Genomic DNA, 19,311 nt, shown 5'->3' on the forward strand with positions numbered 1-19,311 from the left:
TGTGGTGGGAGAACTGGGTTCTGATGATACCAAGCAGCAGCCTTGGTTTCTGTTGCTTATGTTCTTGTCCTTGCCTCTGGCCATCTGGTTATCGCTGGTGTTAGCTGTTCTTGCTGTCTCAGACTGTGGCCTGTCCCTCCTGCAAGCCTGTGTGTCAGCACTCCTAGGACACCAGTTCTTTCCAGGAGGATACTGGGTATGGAATGCTGTGGCACAGGGTCAGCTCTGGAGTATAAACTGAAACCTGGAGGCTTCTGTCCCTACCTATTCCTTGGTTCTTGGGCCATGAATTTGAGCAGAAGTGGTGGTGTGACCTGTGCTCACAGATGAGCCAGCACTCCTACGAGACCAGCTCTCTCTCGGCGATATTTGGGTATGGAGCACTGTGGCACAGCATCAGCTCTGGGTGCAGACAGAAACTGGAAGGAGCCTGTCCATCTTTATTCCTCTTTAATGGCTAGATAGTATTCCAGTGTATAAATTATGCTTCTCCGTTCATCAATTGATAAGCATTTGATTTCTACATCTTAGTTGCTTGAACTATGTTGCTGTGAACAACAGTGTGCAAATGGATACATCATATTACATTTTCATCAACAATAAATGAAAGCTTAGTTTATCCACACCTTTGTCAACACCTTTTTATTGCCCTTCCTTTGGGGGAGCTATTCTAGTGCACATGAAGTGTATCTCATAGTCTTGATTTGTAGTTTTTCCTCTAATGACCATCTTTTTGTAGGATTGCTAGCTATTCACATCCTATTGGAAGACATATCTACTCAACCTAATCGCACTTTTTAAAAATTTATGCTTATTTGGAACTCAACTCTGTGTGTGCCTGTGTCTATGTCACTGTGTGCAGGTTTCCATGGAAGCCCAGAGAGGTCATTGGGTCCCCTGGAGCTGGATTACAGGCAGTTATAAATGTTTCACTGTGGGTTCTGGGAACCAGTCCTGCTTGCAAGGCCAGCAAGTGCTCTTAACCTCTGATCTATCTCTCCAGAACTTTTCACTGATATTTTATAGTTACTGATTTCTAGCTTATTTTGTTAAATGTGTTTTTATTTTATTCTTTTTGTGTGTGTGTGTGTTACTGTAAATGAAAACTTAAGGTTCCATGTTTCATTTCACAGTGCCAGTGTGATAATTTCACCTTGGTCTTATATCCTATAATCTTTTAAATTTATTAGCCCTAATGCTGTGTTTTGTTTTAAGATTGCTTACCATTTTCTATATACACGGCCATGTCATCTGTTAGTAAAGGCTTTCATGATACCTTTTATTTCTTTCTGTTCTCTAATTTTCCCACTGAGAGTCTTTAACACTGTTAAGTGCAGTGGCTATGTGGACATTTTTGTCTTCTTTAGAGTAAGCAGCCAGCTTTTCATGAGATATGATGTTAGGAATAAGGATTGTGTAAATTAGATTTAGTTCAGAAAGTTTCCCTGCCAGGGATCTGAAGTGTTCATTGGATGTAAGTGGTACAATGCCTGTGAAGCTTTGTATGCTCTTCACGTTTATAATAAAGTTGGAAGCAATGCTTACTATAAGCAGGCTCACTTCCCCTTTCTTACTCTTCTCCCCTTTTACCCCCTGCTATTTTATCTATCTATCTATCTATCTATCTATCTATCTATCTATCTATCTATCTATCTATCTATCATTTATCTATCTGTGCATCTCTTTTCTGGAAAAGGCTAGATATGATAAGGAATAGCCAACTATCTTTCTGTCTCTCTATTATCTATTATCTATCCATCTATCTATCTCCCATTTCCAGTCATTCTCCCTTACTTCCACCTAGACAAAAGCGCACAGTGAGATATGGTTGCAAAGAATGATATCTTTCCCTGTAGCCTTATGCTTACAAGATGAAGTGCATGTGTGCTTGAATTTCACTAGTACATATGCTGTAACTGTTATATAAAATAAGCTTCTGGAAGTCAGCAAACGTGTCAACTCAAGAAAAACATTTCAACAGATTTCTAAGAGGAAAAGACATTTATCGAACCCAACTATGAGTTTACTTGCAAGGACAGCTGGCCTGCTCAGAGTTGGTCTGCATTGTGGAAAAAGATTGATCTGTTGTTGTTGATAATGGTCATGATGATGTTGGTGATGGTAACAATGATGCCTTAATTTACAGAATAAAAGCTGCCAGATCCTAAATGCAATCATACAGAATCTGAGCTCCTAGGGCCAAGAAGGACTGGCTGCCCAAGTAAAAACAGTCCCAGGCGAGAAAGTCACAGCACAGCAGAATTAATTGAATAGTTCTGTTGACAATGCTCAAATTTGCTGTTGCCTGTCAGCTTGCCATTTTCCCCAGTTGCTGTATTCATTTCCCACTCTCAACTTTCAGCGCACTGCTTTCAGCTTTATGTAAAGCCTGGGGACCAATAAGTACTGCCCTTGGCTGCCCATGAATATCTCCCTCAGCCAACAGAAAGGAAACACTCCATGAGTCCCAGTTCTTGGAACTGACCCTCCATGCACCCCACATACAACTATCCTGATTTGTGTTATTTGTATATGACAATCACAATCTGAAAAGCAACCTCAATTAAAAATATCTTGTAAAAGTCCATTATACACAATTTCAAAGCCAAGTAATAAATGGGTTGCTGTAGGTCCCAATAGCAAGCACTGTTCTTTTCTTTGAATTGAGAGCTAGCATTGCTATGTGTGATAAAAGCAGAAGTATTCTTTACTTTTTTCCATTTTACCAACTCCCACATGTTAGACCAAAAAAAAAAAAATGTAGGGATGAAAAAGAAAAAGAGCAAAGGGTCTTTCTGTATTTTCGATGAGTCAGTAATAAGGTGACTAAGTAAACTAAAAGTCAGATCCTTGAGGGCGCACCACCAATTGGAAGATGGCACTGTTTGTCTCTAGCTAATAGCCACTGGTTGGTGAAAGGAGAAAAAAAGCAAGGATTGATGAACCAGAAGTGTGGTGACACCTGGAATCTCACTACAGTTCTCTCCTCTCTGCAGGTCCTGGAGGCAAGTGTGGTTCTTCTTCCGATGTACATCACTGGTGGTATTCAAGAGAGTGAGCCTCCCCAGAGCATGTGGTAAGGTCCCATGCTGCCCCAGGGAGTCCAGGAATGAACTGGCACTGAGAAATGAGGAATTACTCAGAACACAAAACAGGAAAAAAAAAAAAAACTGTGTAAGGAGGGAGATGACACTGAATCTGCACCTTGACTTCTGCCAACCCAGGAAGCCATTGTTGATGTAAGCCACCTGGGGGTGGGGTGGGAGTGGGAAAGAGCCAAGTAGAGCTTATGCTTAACCTTAGCTTTCTGAGCTAGCTCTGAAAAGAGGCATCACTCATATTGCATCTCTCTGGTAGTCCCTAAAAATCTCAAGAGAGGAATTTTCTTCTTTTAGCTACTTGAGGTCTCAATTTTTCAGGAAGTTTATGGAACCTGTGGAAGCTGATGGAGTAAACGCTTGAAAAAATGGAAACAATTAGGGAAACAATCATAAGACTCTACAGAATACTGCTGAGACCGAGTCATAAAAATATCATCAAAGTGCTTCACAGTGGAAACCATGATGAAGAGGACATGGGAGACCCCATGGCAACCTACTTCTACCTGTGGTCTGTGTGGGCATTCCTGTGGTCTGTGTGGGCATGCTGGAGGCGGGCCTGGTCCAAAGAAACAGCAGAACATTTTTTTTTTTAAGTTATTCAATCATTTTGGAGGGAGTTTGCATCTGTGGCTGTAGTCTGAGTAAATGTCCCCAGAGAAAATTCTGGGGATGAAGAGAATTCTAAATGAAGTTCAAGGAGGAAGTAGAGAAGACAGAAATAAGGTGCTATGGACCGGGAATGCTGTGCACTGAGGTACCTCGGTCCCAGGATGCTCTTCAGCTCTCTGCAAGGGATCTGGAAGGATGGAGAAAGAGAAGGCGCTGGTTCCTGTTGGGGATGGGTTCCAACGCTTTGTCTTAATTCAGCTCTCCAAAACTCACAGGAATCTGCATGTCAGACACCAAGGGTCCCTGTCCCCTATTGTTTTTTGATTAATCAGTAAAGAGCCAACAGCCAATGGCTGGACAAGGTGAATGAGGTAGAACTGTTAGGATTCCTGGACAAGCAACGCAGAGGAGAGAAGGAACACAGTCGCCATGACTCTGGAAGCAGAGAGATCTTATTTAAGAGCTGCAGGAGAAAAAAAATCATCTAGCAATGTTGGTGCTAAGCGAAAGCAACCCCTTTGGAGGGATGGCCAGAAGGAAACAGGGTAGCAAAGATAAAACATAGATTTAGAAAGTGTTAACTCAAGAATACTGGAGGGGAGTGTGTGCTAGCCATGGGGAGGTTTGGAAGTGCCCAGTCATTGAGCTAGTCAAGGCATATCAAAATATAAAGTGTGTGTGTGTGTGTGTGTGTGTGTGTGTGTTTTCATTCTTGAATCTAGAGAACTCTGGTGGGTAGCAAGAAGTATGATCACCCACTGGGAGCTCAGAGTGGATTAACAATTCACCATTCACTGTTACGTGTTCCCCTAACCTTTTCCAAACAAACAAACAAACAAACAAACAAAATAACGCAATCACTCAGCCCCCAAAGAACCTGAGTCGGATGATACAGGAACCCCCTTGGGTGATGTTTTTCAGTTAAAAACATAACTGCTTTTCCTATGGCTAGGAACAGAAGTGTTTGTAAGTACAGTGGTTTAAGGGTTTGTTTGTTTTAACTAAAATTTCAATATTTCAATTCTCCTTTTTGGAAACAAGAACAAATATCGTAAAATGTAACTACATTATATCATTGAGGTTATGAGCAAGAAACAAGGCTTAGGGTTTAGGACAAGAACTCAGCATGTGGGTGCTATGTCCCTAAGATTTGGGGAGAGATAAGATGAATCAGGCAATCTCATTTCCTTTTGCTCAAAGCGAGGGCTCGAAGGGTTCAAAGGACTCAAAGGAAGGGCTGGGGAGATGGCTTTCAGTAATGGTGCTTGCTCTAAGTATAAGTTCATGTCCCCAGTACCCACATAACCAGCCAGGTGTGGCTGCCACACCTTTAACTCCAGTGCCAGGGAGTAAGAGAATGGTACTGGCCACCCAGTCTAGCCAGGGCATTGCATTCCAGGTCTACTGAGAGGTTTTCCTAAAAGTAAGTGGAGAATGCTAGAGGAAGGCACCACTGCTGACCTCCAGTCCTCACCACACACACGAGCAGGGACGCCCATATACACGTGTTCATACACTCACAGCAAAAAAGGTGAAGAATCCACACTTCCAAGCTTTTTGCCTAATATTCACTTACCATACCATGTGTGTTCTTTTGTGACTGGGTTACCTCACTCAGGATGATATTTTCTAATTTCATCCATTTGCCTTCAAATTTCATGACTTCATTGTTTTTAATAGAGGAGTAGTACTCCATTTTGTAAATGTACCACATTTCTTGTATCCATTCTTCCCTTAAGGAACCTCTGGATTGTTTCCAGCTTCTGGCTATTATAAATAAGGCTGCTATGAATGTAGTAGGGTATGTATCCTTGTTATATGTTGGGGCATGTTTTGGTTATATGCCCAGGAGTGGTATAGCTGGGTCCTCAGATAGTACTATGTTCAATTTTCTGAGGAACCACCAGACTGATTTCCAGAGTGGTTGTATTAGCTTGCAATCCCACCAGCAATGGAGACCATTCCTCTTTCTCCACATCCTCACCAGCATCTGCTGTCACCAGAGTTTTTGATCTTAGCCATTCTGACTGGTGTGAGGTAGAATCTCAGGGTCATTTTGATTTGCATTTCCCTCATGACTAAGGACGTTGAACATTTCTTTAAGTGCTTTTCAGCCATTCGAGATTCCTCAGTAGAGAATTCTTTGTTTAGCTCTGTACCCCATTTTTAAATAGGGTTATTTGGTTCTCTAACTTCTTAAGTTCTTTTTATATATTGGATATTAGCCCTCTATCAGATATAGGATTGGTAAAGATCTTTTCCCAATCTGTTTGTTGCCATTNTGTCCTATTGACAGTGTCCTTTGTCTTTCAGAAGCTTTGCAATTTTATGAGGTCCCATTTGTCTATTGTTGATCTGAGAGTATAAGCCATTGGTGTTCTGTTCAAGAAAATTTCCCCTGTGCTCATGTGTTCTAGGCTCTTCCCTACTTTCTCTTATATAAGATTCAGTATATCTGGTTTTATGTGGAGGTCCTTGATCCGCTTGGATATTAGTTTTGTACAAAGAGATAAGAATGGATCAATTTGCGTTCCTCTACATGCTGACCACCAGTTAAACTAGCATCATTTGTTGAAAATGCTCTCTTTTTTTCCACTGGACGGTTTTAGCTTTGTCAACTATCAAGTAACCATAGGTGAGTGGGTTCATTTCTGGGTCTTCAATTCTTTTCCATTGATCTACTTGCCTGTCTCTGTACCAGTACCACGCAGTTTTTATTACTATTGCTCTGTAATACAGCTTGAGGTCAGGGATGGTGATTTCTACCAGAAGTTCTTCTATTGTTGAGAATAGTTTTCACTCTCCTGGGTTTTTGGTTATTTCAAATGAATCTGCAAACTGCTTTAAGTATATGAAGAATTGAGTTCAAATTTTAATGGGGATTGCATTGAATCTGTAGATCGCTTTTGGCAAGATGTCCATTTTTACTATTTTAATCCTACCAATCCATGAGCATGGGAGGTCTTTTCATCTTCTGAGATCTTCTTCAACTTCTTTCTTCAGAGACTTGAAGTTCTTGTCATACAGACCTTTCATTGATTGGTTAGAGTCACACCAAAATATTTTATATTATTTGTGACTCTTGTGAAGGGTGTCATTTCCCTAATTTCTTTCTCAGTCTGTTTATCCTTTCAGTAGAGGAAGGTTATTGTTTTGTTTGAGTTCATTTTTATATCTAGCCACTTTGATGAAGTTGTTTATCAGCTGTAGGAATTCTCTGGTGGAACTTTAGGGGTCATTTATGTATATTATTGTACAGTCTACAAATAGTGATAGCTTGACTTCTTCCTTTCCAATTTGAATCCCCTTGATCTACTTTTGTTTTTAATTGCTCTTGGTAGAACTTCAAGTACTATATTGAATAGATAGGGAGAGAGTGGGCAGCCTTGTCTTATCCCTGATTTTAGTGGGATTGCTTTAAGTTTCTCTCCAGAATGGGGCAGGGAACTGTAAGCAGAACTCTCTCTAGTTTCGTTTGGTGTTGGCCTTTGGTTTGCTGTATATTGCTTTTATTATGTTTAGGTGTGGGCCATGAATTCCTGATCTCTTTTCTAAACATGAAGGGGTGTTGGAGCATCTAATGAGATGATCATGTGACTTTCTTTTTTAATTTGTTTATATAGAGGATTATGTTGGTGGATTTTCATATATTGGACCCTCCCTGCCTTCCTGGGATGAATCCTACTTGATTGTGGTGAATGTTATATTTTTGGATTCAGTTTGCAAGAATTTTATTGAATATTTTTTGCATCAATATTCCTAAGTGAAATTGGTCTGAAGTTCTCTTTCTTTGTTGGGTCTTTGTGTGGTTTAGGTACCTGATGAATTAGGTAGTATTCCTTCTATCTTTATTTTTTTGGAATACTTTGGGGGAATATTAGTATTAGCTCTTCTTTGAAGGTCTGGTAGAATTCTGCACTAAAACTATTTGGTTCTGTAGAGACTTGATGCCCCAGTGAAGGGGGATGCCTATGATGGAGGAATGAGGGAAGCACCCTCTCAGAGGTGAAGGGTAGGGGGTGAAGAACCTGAGGGTCCATGGATGTGGTAACATTTGGGATGTAAATAAAATAATTAATTAAAAAATATTTTAAAAAATAAGAAACAGCTAAGGAAATAGTAGATGTTGAAGTTAATGGCTTGGGGAATCTTGTGTCAGTATAAATGAAGCTGTGATTTAAGTGTTAAGTGCGCCATTACTCCATGCAGAGGGCAGTGCTGACACTTTACTTGGTGCTTCTTTTTGAATCCCATAGCAACACTAGAGATAAATGCTTTCATCCTTGTGTTCAATATGATGGAATTCCTGTAGGCAGATGAAGAGCACAGAGGGCATGTAGCAGACCTGGGGGGGAGGGGTGCAGACAGGATGGAGGTGACAGGATCCAGAACCTTCTGGATTCAGAGATGGGGCAGGGAACCTTAAGCAGACACTGGAAATATAGCATGAGGAGTGGACCCCTAACTGGCAAGAAACCTGAAGAGAAGGACAGACACAGAACAGACTAACAGAATTGTCTCTGTTTTGCTGAGGCCTCAGCTTACTTGTGAGTGCATTCTGAGGTGTCAAGTGGAAGAGGAAGGTGGGCACTATAAAACAATTCCACCTCAGATATATGACAACCAAATTCAGTCTGACAGTATTTACTCAAGCCCTGGGGATGCCAGAAGCAGGTCTGAGTTCAAGTACAGACAGTGCATGACATCACGCATAGAGTTCTGATCTGGAGGGGACACTCCAAACTCTGCGGCACGTGTTATTACTGTCCAGGTGTTTGTTCATAGCTGGGAAAAAATAACGGTCTCCAGAAACATGAAGCAAAGTCTTACAGTGGAACTGGCATTTGAACTTGGTCTTTGTATGTGAATCAGTGTCCACATTGGGGGGGGAGGGGAGGGGAGGGGAGGCATGGAAGTTTGAGAAGTTATCTGTGAAAGCAGAGAATTGTTAGTTGGGGGAGAGTTATGGAATCAGGGTCACAGCAGGTTTCTTAGTCTGTTTTGTGACACTATGACAGAATACTGGCATCTGAGAAATTGGTAAAGAACACGTTTGTTTTAGATCAGGAGGTTGGAAAGTTCAGAGTTGAAGGGCCACATCTGACAGGTTCTTCTTGCTGCTGAAGCCCATGGTAAAGGTGGAGGACAAGAAAGCATAAGGATGAGGTGACAGGAAGTATGCACTTATCATGAGCCCAGTTCCAGCACAGTGCCATTAATCCATGATAAGGACAGAGCTCTGGGGACTCAGTCACTTCTTAAAGATTTCTCCCAGAAACATGTTTGCACTAGAGATTAAATTCTAACATTTGAGCAAGCCAGACCAGAATGACCAGTAGAGACATGAAGGACAGTGACTTGTGCAGGGTCTTGTAGACCGTGCTACAGAACCTCACTTATCTTATGATTTAAAAGTCAGGGAGCGATCTTCATCTTCTTTTCTTCTCTGTCTTCCTCCTCCTCCTCTCCTCTTCCTCTTCCTCCTCCTCTCCTCCTCCTCCTCTCCTCTTCCTCCTCCTCCTCCTCTCCTCCTCCTCCTCCTCCTCCTCCTCCTCCTCCCCCTCCTCTTCCTCCTCCTCCTCCTCTCCTCCTCCTCCTCCTCCTCCTCCTCCTCCTCCTCCTCTTCTTCTTCTTCTTCTTCTTCTTCTTCTTCTTCTTCTTCTTCTTCTTCTTCATCTTTATCATCAGTATTATTGCTGTTGTTATTGTTGTTATTTCTATTGTAACATAAGAGTTTAAGTAAGATTTAGAACTCTTACAATCTTATAAAACGAAAAATGAGAATCTAGGGGTAGCTCAGATAGATAGATGGGTAGACAGACAGACAGACTGACAATAGGTAGGTGAAGAGCAGTGGGGAATAAGACAGCATCATCAATGCAAAGAGTGCAGTAAGAAAGATGGAGGTTTACATGTTTACAGTTTATACAGCTGGGTTACTAGATATGCATTAACAAAATCAAGCACAGAGGTGACTTAACATTCAGCTTTGATCACTCAGGATGTCAAACACCTCCAGGACATTTATGGAGTCATAAATTATAAAGTAGTGTGATGCCAGATATCAGGTAGAGAAAGGAAAGAAGAATAGCAATATTATCATTGTTTTAAAAAGAGAGTGCTAGTTTACCAGAAAACATTGAATCAAATTTGGGAGCCAGGGAGATGACTCCATAGGAAAAGTGCCTACTTCTGTAAGCATGAGGACCTGAGCTCAGATTCCTAGCCCCATGTAAAACCTGGGCAAGGTAGAACAGGTCTGCCATTTCAGTCTTGGGGATGGGAATCCCTGAACCTTAATAGCAGGTTCAGTGAAAGACCTTGTCTTAAAAAGGAAAAAAATAGATAGGCCAGTAAGATGGTTCAATAGGCAAAAGTGCTTGTCATCAAGCTTGATGATCTGAATTTGAAATTCCTGAGACATACATGCTATGGCTTCAGAAGAGATAGTGTGACAAGGTCCTGACCCTGGAACAGAGCCAGCAGGGTATGGGTCTTCTCGAATGCTAACAGTTGCTGTAGGTATAAATAAGGCATGCTTGTAAAATAATGTGTATATTTTACTTTATATTCCTCCTTCAGGGAATATTCTCCCTGCAAAAGTTAATGACTCCATGATAATCAGAAATACCACAGTTCCTGTAATCAAGAATGTGTCTGGTGTTCCTCAGCAAAACCATAACAGTTAACTCTGTGACCTGAAGGACAGCCCTTAAGGCTGTGGGAAAGAACTCTGAAAACTTGAGTTCAAGAATCTATACATCAATGTAAGAACTGTTTTTTACAGGATTTCTCAACTGTGCAAAAAATAAGGATGCAGTATGAATTGTGTGAGGGACTTCATGGACCTGAAAGAACAGAGGCAGCTGCACTAATGAACCAGTTGTTTTTTTTTTTTAAAGATTTATTTTATTTATTATATGTAAGTACACTGTAGCTGTCTTCAGACACTCCATAAGAGGGAGTCAGATCTTGTTACGGATGGTTGTGAGCCACCATGTGGTTGCTGGGATTTGAACTCTGGACCTTCGAAAGAGTAGTCGGGTGCTCTTACCCACTGAGCCATCTCACCAGCCCATGAACCAGTTTTATCAGAAAGATTTTAATGAAGGAGATAAAAAAAAATTTCGAGAGTGGTGATCTCAGGGCAAGATCTCACCCAGCTAAGCTTATTATTTGTGTTTGCAGTTAAACAAGGAATATTTTGGACTTTTAATCTGGAATGAACTCTAATTCGGAAATGGAAGGCATACTTGTGATACAGATCTTGAGGCCGGAAGACACAGACTTTTTATCTAAATCTTGAGGAAAAGTGGCCATGAAAAGACACAGGCATGGTAGTACACACCTTTAATTCCAAGAGACAAAGGTAAGCAGATTTCTGAGTTGAAGGCCAGCCTGGGATAGAGCAAATTCTAGGTGAAGAAAAGCTTTGGCCCAGGCATGGTGGTATACACCTTTAAACCCAGCATTTAGGAGACAGAATCATGCAGATTTCTGAGTTCAAAGTCTGTCTAAAGAGCAAGTTCCAAGACAGCCAAGCTTAGGAGGTAAAGGAGTTGGAGAACAGAAAGCTGATGATAATGTAATAGAAAGGGGGGGGGCACATTTAAGCTCCAGCAAGCAGCAAAAACTTGCAGCTTTGGCCATGTCAAAGGGCCAAAGGGTCAAGGGGCTTAGGTCAAGGGGTTAAGGCCATAAAATGCTAATTCATGGGATAATTAAAGGGGAACCTGGGGTAAATGGTTGAATTGATATTCCTAAGGAAGTAGCTATGCAAAACAAAAGACTGGTTTTTGGTCTGCAAGAGAAAGCTATCTTGGGCAGAGAGCTATCTGGAGCAGAACACTGAGCTGTCAGCTTTCATCCATCACTAACTCCAAGTCATTCATTCACCACTCCCAGACACCCCTCAGGAACCAAGCTAAGGCTGGTTCTCAGCGTGTATGTAGAAGGAGAGAACCACTTGGCAAGTTGTCCTCTGACTTCTGAACTCCCATCATGATGTGTACCTCCCTGCCACTAATAAATAAACATTAATTTAAAAAATAAGATGAAGAACAATTTAAGAAAGACCCCCTTACCACCAAAGGCAAAGTGGTAAAGTGGACCTGGGCCCTGGGGCAGAAGAGACCCAAGGTTCCTGCCTTGACATTGTTGTAACCTTCAGAGATATGACCCAGCCATCCTGAATCTCACATATAAAATAAAATATCTCTCTCTCTCTCTCTCTCTCTCTCTCACACACACACACACACACACACACACACACACACACACATACATCCCTTCAGGGTTGTATGATAACTCACGACACCACAGGCTGGTTTTATGCCTGGTGTTTTTGCTGTACAAGCATTTAGAGGAAATGCCTAGTTTAGAGAGAGGCGTAATCTGTGTTCAAAAGAAAAAGGAGGCAAGAGAAGAGATAAGTGTCCTGAAGCACCTGGTAGATACATACTCCGAGGAGAAGGGATCTTCACGTCCCACAAGTCAATAGGCAGTTCACCTCTGCATAAACATGGTTGTGTAGCTTAATCCCTTGTGGAACTCCTCACAGTGGGAGCCAGGATGGGCAGTGTCTCTGACTCTTTTGCCTCCATATGAGGATTTGTACCTAGTCTTATTGTAACTTGTTCTCCCTGGGAAATGGAGGAGGAGTAGATCTGGGGGAGACGGAAGGTGGGGCTAGGAAGAGTAGAGGGAAGGAAACTGCAGTCAGGATGTAATGTGTGAAAGAAGAATACAACAAACTAACAAGCAAACACAAAACCAGGCAGTCTACCTGTCCCATTAGCTCCCTCTATCACCAAGGATTAAACCACTGTACGGAGCGACAGTCTTTAGGGAAACCCTGTCTGGGCTTGATGCCCACTCCCCAAGCCCTAGGAAATAATATGGGAGAGGGAAAGATAAAGACATTTCTGATTAACAGAGGATCATACCTATCCACTTAGTCATTCCTGGATTTCCTCAAAGAGATAATGTGCTTGTTCATAATTTATGAAATAAAAATGGAATGAAATGCATTAGTATCTAACTAAGCATTTTATTGAATAAAAACTACAAAGAGGAAGTTAGTAGTAAGCGCTCACTTACTGAGCATTGTTATCAGGGCTTGGGAGAATTCTATTAAAGGAAAAGGTTTTGTTTGGGGGGAAGAAAAGGAGGGACAGAGTAGAGGGAAGGAGACAAGGAGGGAAGAAAGAAGGAAGAGTTGCTATACAGAAAGCCCTCTTCAGCCATGGCTTGCAGTTGCTTCCCAATAGTTGACAGACACCAGTCCGTTGTACGTGAGCTGTTGTGCTCACAGTTCGTGTGAATAATGAGCCTAACGCTGTTTGCCTTTGTCCACCAGGACCATTGCTAGCAAGGATGTGTAGTGCTATCCGAGTGCCTCTATCTGTATGTACTGCAGTTTTGTACCCAGTGATGCAACAGAAGCAAGATACCAGGCATTGCTGTCAGGACAAAGATGGGCCAAAGGCAGTCCCTATCCATCCACTAGGTGTGGAGAAGAGAGGGTTACTGTGGAGTTCGGAGAGGCATATAAACAGGCTAAGTATCCAGCTTCCCAGCGACTGGGGCCTTGACTTCTTCAAAGTCATCATGCAATCACTTGAAACAAGGCCAGATACATTATTTTTAAGCAGCCTTTAATGTCAAGTCCTTTAATTTCAAATAGCAATCATCCCCAAGAGGGTTGATTTTAAGAAGGATGACTAAGGAAAAAAATTTTTCCAGCAGAGTTTTAGCACAGGAAAAAAAAAAAAATTCATTGCTTCCATCCCCACATCCTACACCCTACATTCCACACCCCTCAGTATAAAAATATTTGTATTTAAATAATTTTTAAATGTCATGCACTTATAATTAAAAGCAATTCTGTGCTAAGAAGAGCAAAATTAACTGACTCTTAAATCAATGACAAAGACTCCATCTTCCTCAAAGGAAAATTTCATGAGCTTCAGAAGTAGTTTCAGTCAACCTTGTAGGTAGAAGCCATGTTAAATATGGTTCCCCACTGGCCACTGTGCTACCTCATGTGCGCTGTGCTATGCAGGGTGATAGAGCAAGTCTCACTTCTCCAGCTCTTTTTCTCCTCCACATCTTTCCTCCCTTGTACCTAAAGGCTTTGGTTTACTATAAAACTACACTCTCAAGCCACAGGATTCTCTAAACATGAACTGGGGTTTTGTGTCCCCAGATCCCTTCTGTAAACAACAGCCCCTGTCCCCAGCCGGAGAACTGCATTCCTTTGGCCCCAGTGATTGGTTCAGACACAGGCTAGTGAAAGCTTCCACTGAGGAAGAGGCAGGTTTCTGGAGACTTCAAGGCCCTCCTAGATTCCTCTGGACCTATCTGGTTTCTTCTGTGTCATCTCCCACACTCTGTGGCACCAGGCTTATTCTGGGTTGCTCGCACACTCTGTGGCTCTAGTTGTTTGGTCAACACCATACTGTACATCGCTTTGAAGCCTTCATGTTTCTTCGTTTGCTCGTTTCTTTCTCTTCAGATATGTTCTTTTTTTCTGGATATGATTTAACACTTGAATTAGTCACAAGGACAATTTGGTTCCTTAAAATACCTCCCCTGCTTTATATTCTCCTTTCTGACCACTTCTACTGACTTTCTCTGGAAAACACCATCTAATATGTTTCATATTTAACCTTTGAGTCACCCAGGGTTCAGTCTCTGCATTAGTATCAGCCTGAACTGTGTTTTTATCACCTGAAATTAAAAGGGTCTTGAATAGTACTCACCTCTATGCATTAAAAGTGTGTAGAGCCTGGGAAATTCTTCTGTTGGGATTGCCTTTTTATTTGGAACTATAGATATTTGGACACTAGTGATGTTTACATATATAACATATATAAACATATATAACATATTTTAACATATGTAACATATTTGTGGACATACAACTCATATGTTAATGTTATATATAACATATAAAATGTTATATGTAATATATATTAGTTTATACTCTTAGTATTAATATATTTACAGGTATGTAACAGATATGAGTACACATGTTTATACATTTGAAGTAAGGATTTCATTCTGTGTGATTGCAGTAGTCTGTGAGCATCTGTTAGCACCATCAAACAAGGCCCCTCTAGGCAGGCCAGTGAGGAACAACTCAAGCCCAATATCACCATCCTGCTATGTCTGCTGGGGTGAGCACAGCACAGCACATTGGAAGCTGCAGACATCTGCCTTCTAGTTCTGGATGCTAGGAATACAAGGTCAAAGCAATGCACAGGGAAAGTGCCCCCTACCTTCTCCTGGCTTTAGGTGGTTCTTGGCTTGCTGCAGCATAATTTCCATCCTCAAGTAGCATTCTGTTTGTACACATCTGTTATTCATTGGGTGAGGAATGTCTCTCACAGGTTTGCATGTTGAATGCTCAGCTGATGACATTTATGGGATTTGTGATAATGGGCCTGAGCTGTTCTTCACTGGCCTGCCTAGAGTGGCCTGGCTTGATAGTGCTAACAGGTGCTCACATTTCATCTTAAAGCAACAATTTTTAACTGTGGGTGATTTGGGTCCTAGGAGACACTTGGCAATGTCTCCCGTTGAAGGTGATAAGTGTGTTACCTATGAGAAGTAAGAAAGCTTTGCATGGTCCACATTAGCACTTTTGGGAAGAGGGTGAGGCAGCAGGATTCCCAGGCTTCAAACACAGACTCTCAATGACTGGTGGGGAGGGGAGAAGGGGCGGGGATGAAGTGGGTGGGCAGGGTGGGGAGCCAGTGAGTATGTGGAGACCTGGCCACCTTTGCCAGCCTGCCATAGGTTTACACATGCCTCCACTTGGAAAGCTTCTAACATAGTCCCTGATGCATGAAATCCTATGAATACCTGGCTTGTACCAGCTGGACTGCTTTACGGCATTCAACACATCCAAGTAAGTCAATACCAGGTTGGAGGCCAAGTCATGAACATGAAAGATGTGAGCTCTAAAGAGCAAGTGAAAATGAAAGTTAAAATTAGCATGTTTTCAAGTTTTGGAAGTTAAAGCATTGCTCCTGATTGATTGATACTTAGCAGATCACTAATCAATCAATCAATCAATCAATAGTCAATACAGAAAAATATAAAGTATAGTGAATAAAATATAGTGGCTCTGAAAGAAAATACTTTGAGATCGGAATTGAAAGTGGACCTTTCATTATCTGTGGCTTTCTTCTACATCCACTGAGATGAAAAGATCAATGTAAAAAAGCCTTGCTTTCTTTGAAATGTTAAAAAGGAAGAAAGTAGAATTCTCATCACATACTTGAGTCATACAAGCTAAATCTTCAACTAAAGAACAAATGAAACAAAATAAAACAACAACAACAACAACAAAAACCCCATCTGCCTTTGTAGTGTGTCTGTCTGTCTCCTGATTGCCCCCCAGACAAAGAGGAAAACCAACAGCTTTCATGGTCTTCTTCACTAAAACCAGAATCATTAAATCATTTTTTTAAGCTATCAATTTGATTTTAGTACTAAAATTTAAATCCACTTAAAATCGGCCCAAGTCCTAGCCCACAGTTAGTGTTCAGTTGAAGTCTAGGAGGGAGCCTAGAACACTCAAAAGCAAATCCAAACAGACTTGCCATGTATGGTGTTTCTCTAGTACTTGAGAGCCAAGCATAAGTTCAAGGTAAGACTGTAAACCCTGGTAGAGTGTGCTCTTAGCCTTCAGAATAAAGTATATAAATGTGTAATTCCTCTTCGGATGTGTGACTTGGTGAGGCCAACATTGTGTGCATTATATGTTCTTATGTTGCAGCAGCATAAAACAGATTTAGGTAACTGTTCCTTACAATTCAAAACAGCTGCCCTACTAACTAATAGGCTCTTAAATATGAGAGTCACAGTAAATGTGTTTTCAACCGTGCATTGAAGCGGTTTTTGGAGTTGGGAAGAAGAAGGCCAAGGCCTAGTTGACATAATTCTCAAAGAAGTAGCCTGGACATTAGTGATGTCACTGCCTTTATGAGGGAAATCAGTGTAAAAATTTGATATTTTTAAATTTTGGTTTTATTGTGCTTTATTTTTATGTAGAAGACAGAAAGAATATGAAATGGGTGAGTAGAGAGGGTATCTATGAGGAGCTAGGGAAGGGGAAAGAATATATAAGATACATTTCCTGAAATACTTAATATTAAAAATAAAAAATAACACACTGCTATAAACAATAATAGTGATGATAATAATTGTGGTATATTGGACTGCCTTGAAACTAGACTAATTTTTCAAAAAGCTCTTCCAAGCATCATTGAGTAACTTATAAAAAGAATAATTGAGAGAATGAGATCTGAATTCTGCAGAAAGCCTCACTTCCCTCCCTAGCTTACCTTTCACTTAGTTCTTCATTTCATCCTAACTCAATGATGTTCAACTGGGTGATTTGGGTCCTAGGTGACACTTGGCAACGTCTCCATACATTTTGTCACAAGGAAGACTGTTATTAGCATCTAGTGTGATCAGCCCAGTGACACTATTGAATATCCCACAGTGCACAAGGCGACCTCACAAAAACAATGATCTCGCTCAAATGGCAGTAGAACAGAGACCAAGAAAGACTGGCATAGTGGAACAAGTGTGTGTGTGTGTGTGTGTGTGTGTGTGTGTGTCTAAGTGAGCATGTGTTTCTTGACAAGGGTTGCTGCACAGGTATTCCTATTTCTTTATGCCTGAATACTTCCTTTGTTGTTGTTGTTGTTGTTGTTGTTATTTTGTTTCATTTTGGTTTTGTTGGTTTCAGCAACAGGATGGAGCCAGGACCTCACAAACACATATTAGGGAAGCACTGTGCCTCTGAATGTCATCCCTAGCTTTTTATGTTTTGAGACAAGGTCTCAGTACATGACCAAGGCTATCTTTGAATTCTGAGCCCCCTTTGTCAGCCACCACACCTCTCCTGGATTTGAGTGCTTTTGTCTTTTCTTTTTCTCCTATACTCTCCAGGCACTGATTCCAGATAACCATTTTTCAGATAGCTTTGGATATTGACAGCCTTTCTCAAACCCAACCTCCACAGGACTTCAGCAAAATCTAATTTTCTCGCACCACCGATCAATCAGACATCTTTTCTCTGTTGAGAGCCACTCAGTAATGATTATCTCCCATTCGGGCCCACATCCTGTCTTTTGGAGCTCTGCCCTGACCGTGTGCGTGACTCACACTTTCTTCAGGTAAGCAGCTACTACCTGTGATGCTGTGGTGGGTATTCACCACGGTAAAATACTTGAGAGGCTTCAACTCGATGGAACCTTCAGAGTTTTTCACGGCACCTTACAACTGTTAACCAGTGTTATGGGATCATAATGGTAGATAAAACAATACTTAGCAAAACTCTATCAACATCCTTCACACATACAAAATATAAAAGAAAAACCAGCAGTGAACCAAATAGACAAGCTGTTCAAAATGACATGGTGAATGCACTTTTATCAGTAAGACCATAGAACATCCTACTTTTTTAAACATGGCTTCATAATAGACTCTCCCTGCAGTTCCATCTTGCTTTTCCTCTTGTCCTAGTGAGGAAGGGTTGAAAACTCAGACAGTGCAAGTGACTAGCCACGCTTTTCCAGGGAACCTATCAAAGCTAGAGCTGGGACCCAGAAGTGAATCTTTACTCAGTTTTTCTTTCTTCTATCTCTTAGTCCTGGTTCCTAATATGTTGTGGATAGCCCTGGGGATAATTATATTTGATGTTAATTCCGTTCTCTGTGAGGGGCTTCGAACAAGGAATGAGTCAGCACTCAAGTGATTTCCAGTAGACCTGCTTCTCACCTTAATTTTTAAAATAAAGGAGAGCTGATGATTGGGCAGATAAAAGGGAAGGTGGGGCGGAAGGTGGGGAGAGAGAAGAAAGAAAAAATGGAAGAGAGAGGATGCCGAGGAGGAGGAGGAAGAAGAAAAGAGGAGCAGAAGCACATGGCCTGGAAAAACTGCAAGTTCTAAGGGGTCTCATAAGCTGTGGAAGATGGTAGTGTAGTGGTAGATCTGCCCAATCTAGGTGCACAGCATGTAGTCATAGTAATTGAGTTGTTTTTCATTGCTGGGGCTTATTTGGGTTGGAGATTTACCGCAACACTAATTCCTTGAACTCTTTTGGAAATTAGAAAACTTTAAATTTCAAATAATGCCCTAAAACAAAAAAAAAGTGGCAGGGCTTGGAAAATAAAGCAGTTAATGAAGTGTCCACCCTGCAGGCATAGGAACCTAAGTTTGGGTCCCTGGAACCCATGTGAAAAGATAACTGTGGGAGCACCTTCCAGAAACCACATCCTAGGGTTGGGAAGACAGAGACAGACAATTAGATCCCTGATATTCCCTGACAGGCTAGCCTAGCCAAAGTGAGGAGCTTCACAGATCCAGTGAGAGGAGAGTGGGTCTCCTAAAATAAAATAAACCTGGAAAGACACCTGAAGTTGACCTCCAGCCTCCGTACACAGGTCCACACAAGTGCACAAGTATGACATGTACAGTATACTCTACACAACAGCAAACACTCATGTGCATGTAAACACACACACATGCAGAGAGAGAGAGAGAGAGAGAGAGAGAGAGAGAGAGAGAGAGAGAGAGAGAG

The sequence above is a fragment of the Mus pahari genome, chromosome 5, assembly GCF_900095145.1.
Source record: "Mus pahari chromosome 5, PAHARI_EIJ_v1.1, whole genome shotgun sequence".
NCBI classification, from domain to species: domain Eukaryota; kingdom Metazoa; phylum Chordata; class Mammalia; order Rodentia; family Muridae; genus Mus; species Mus pahari.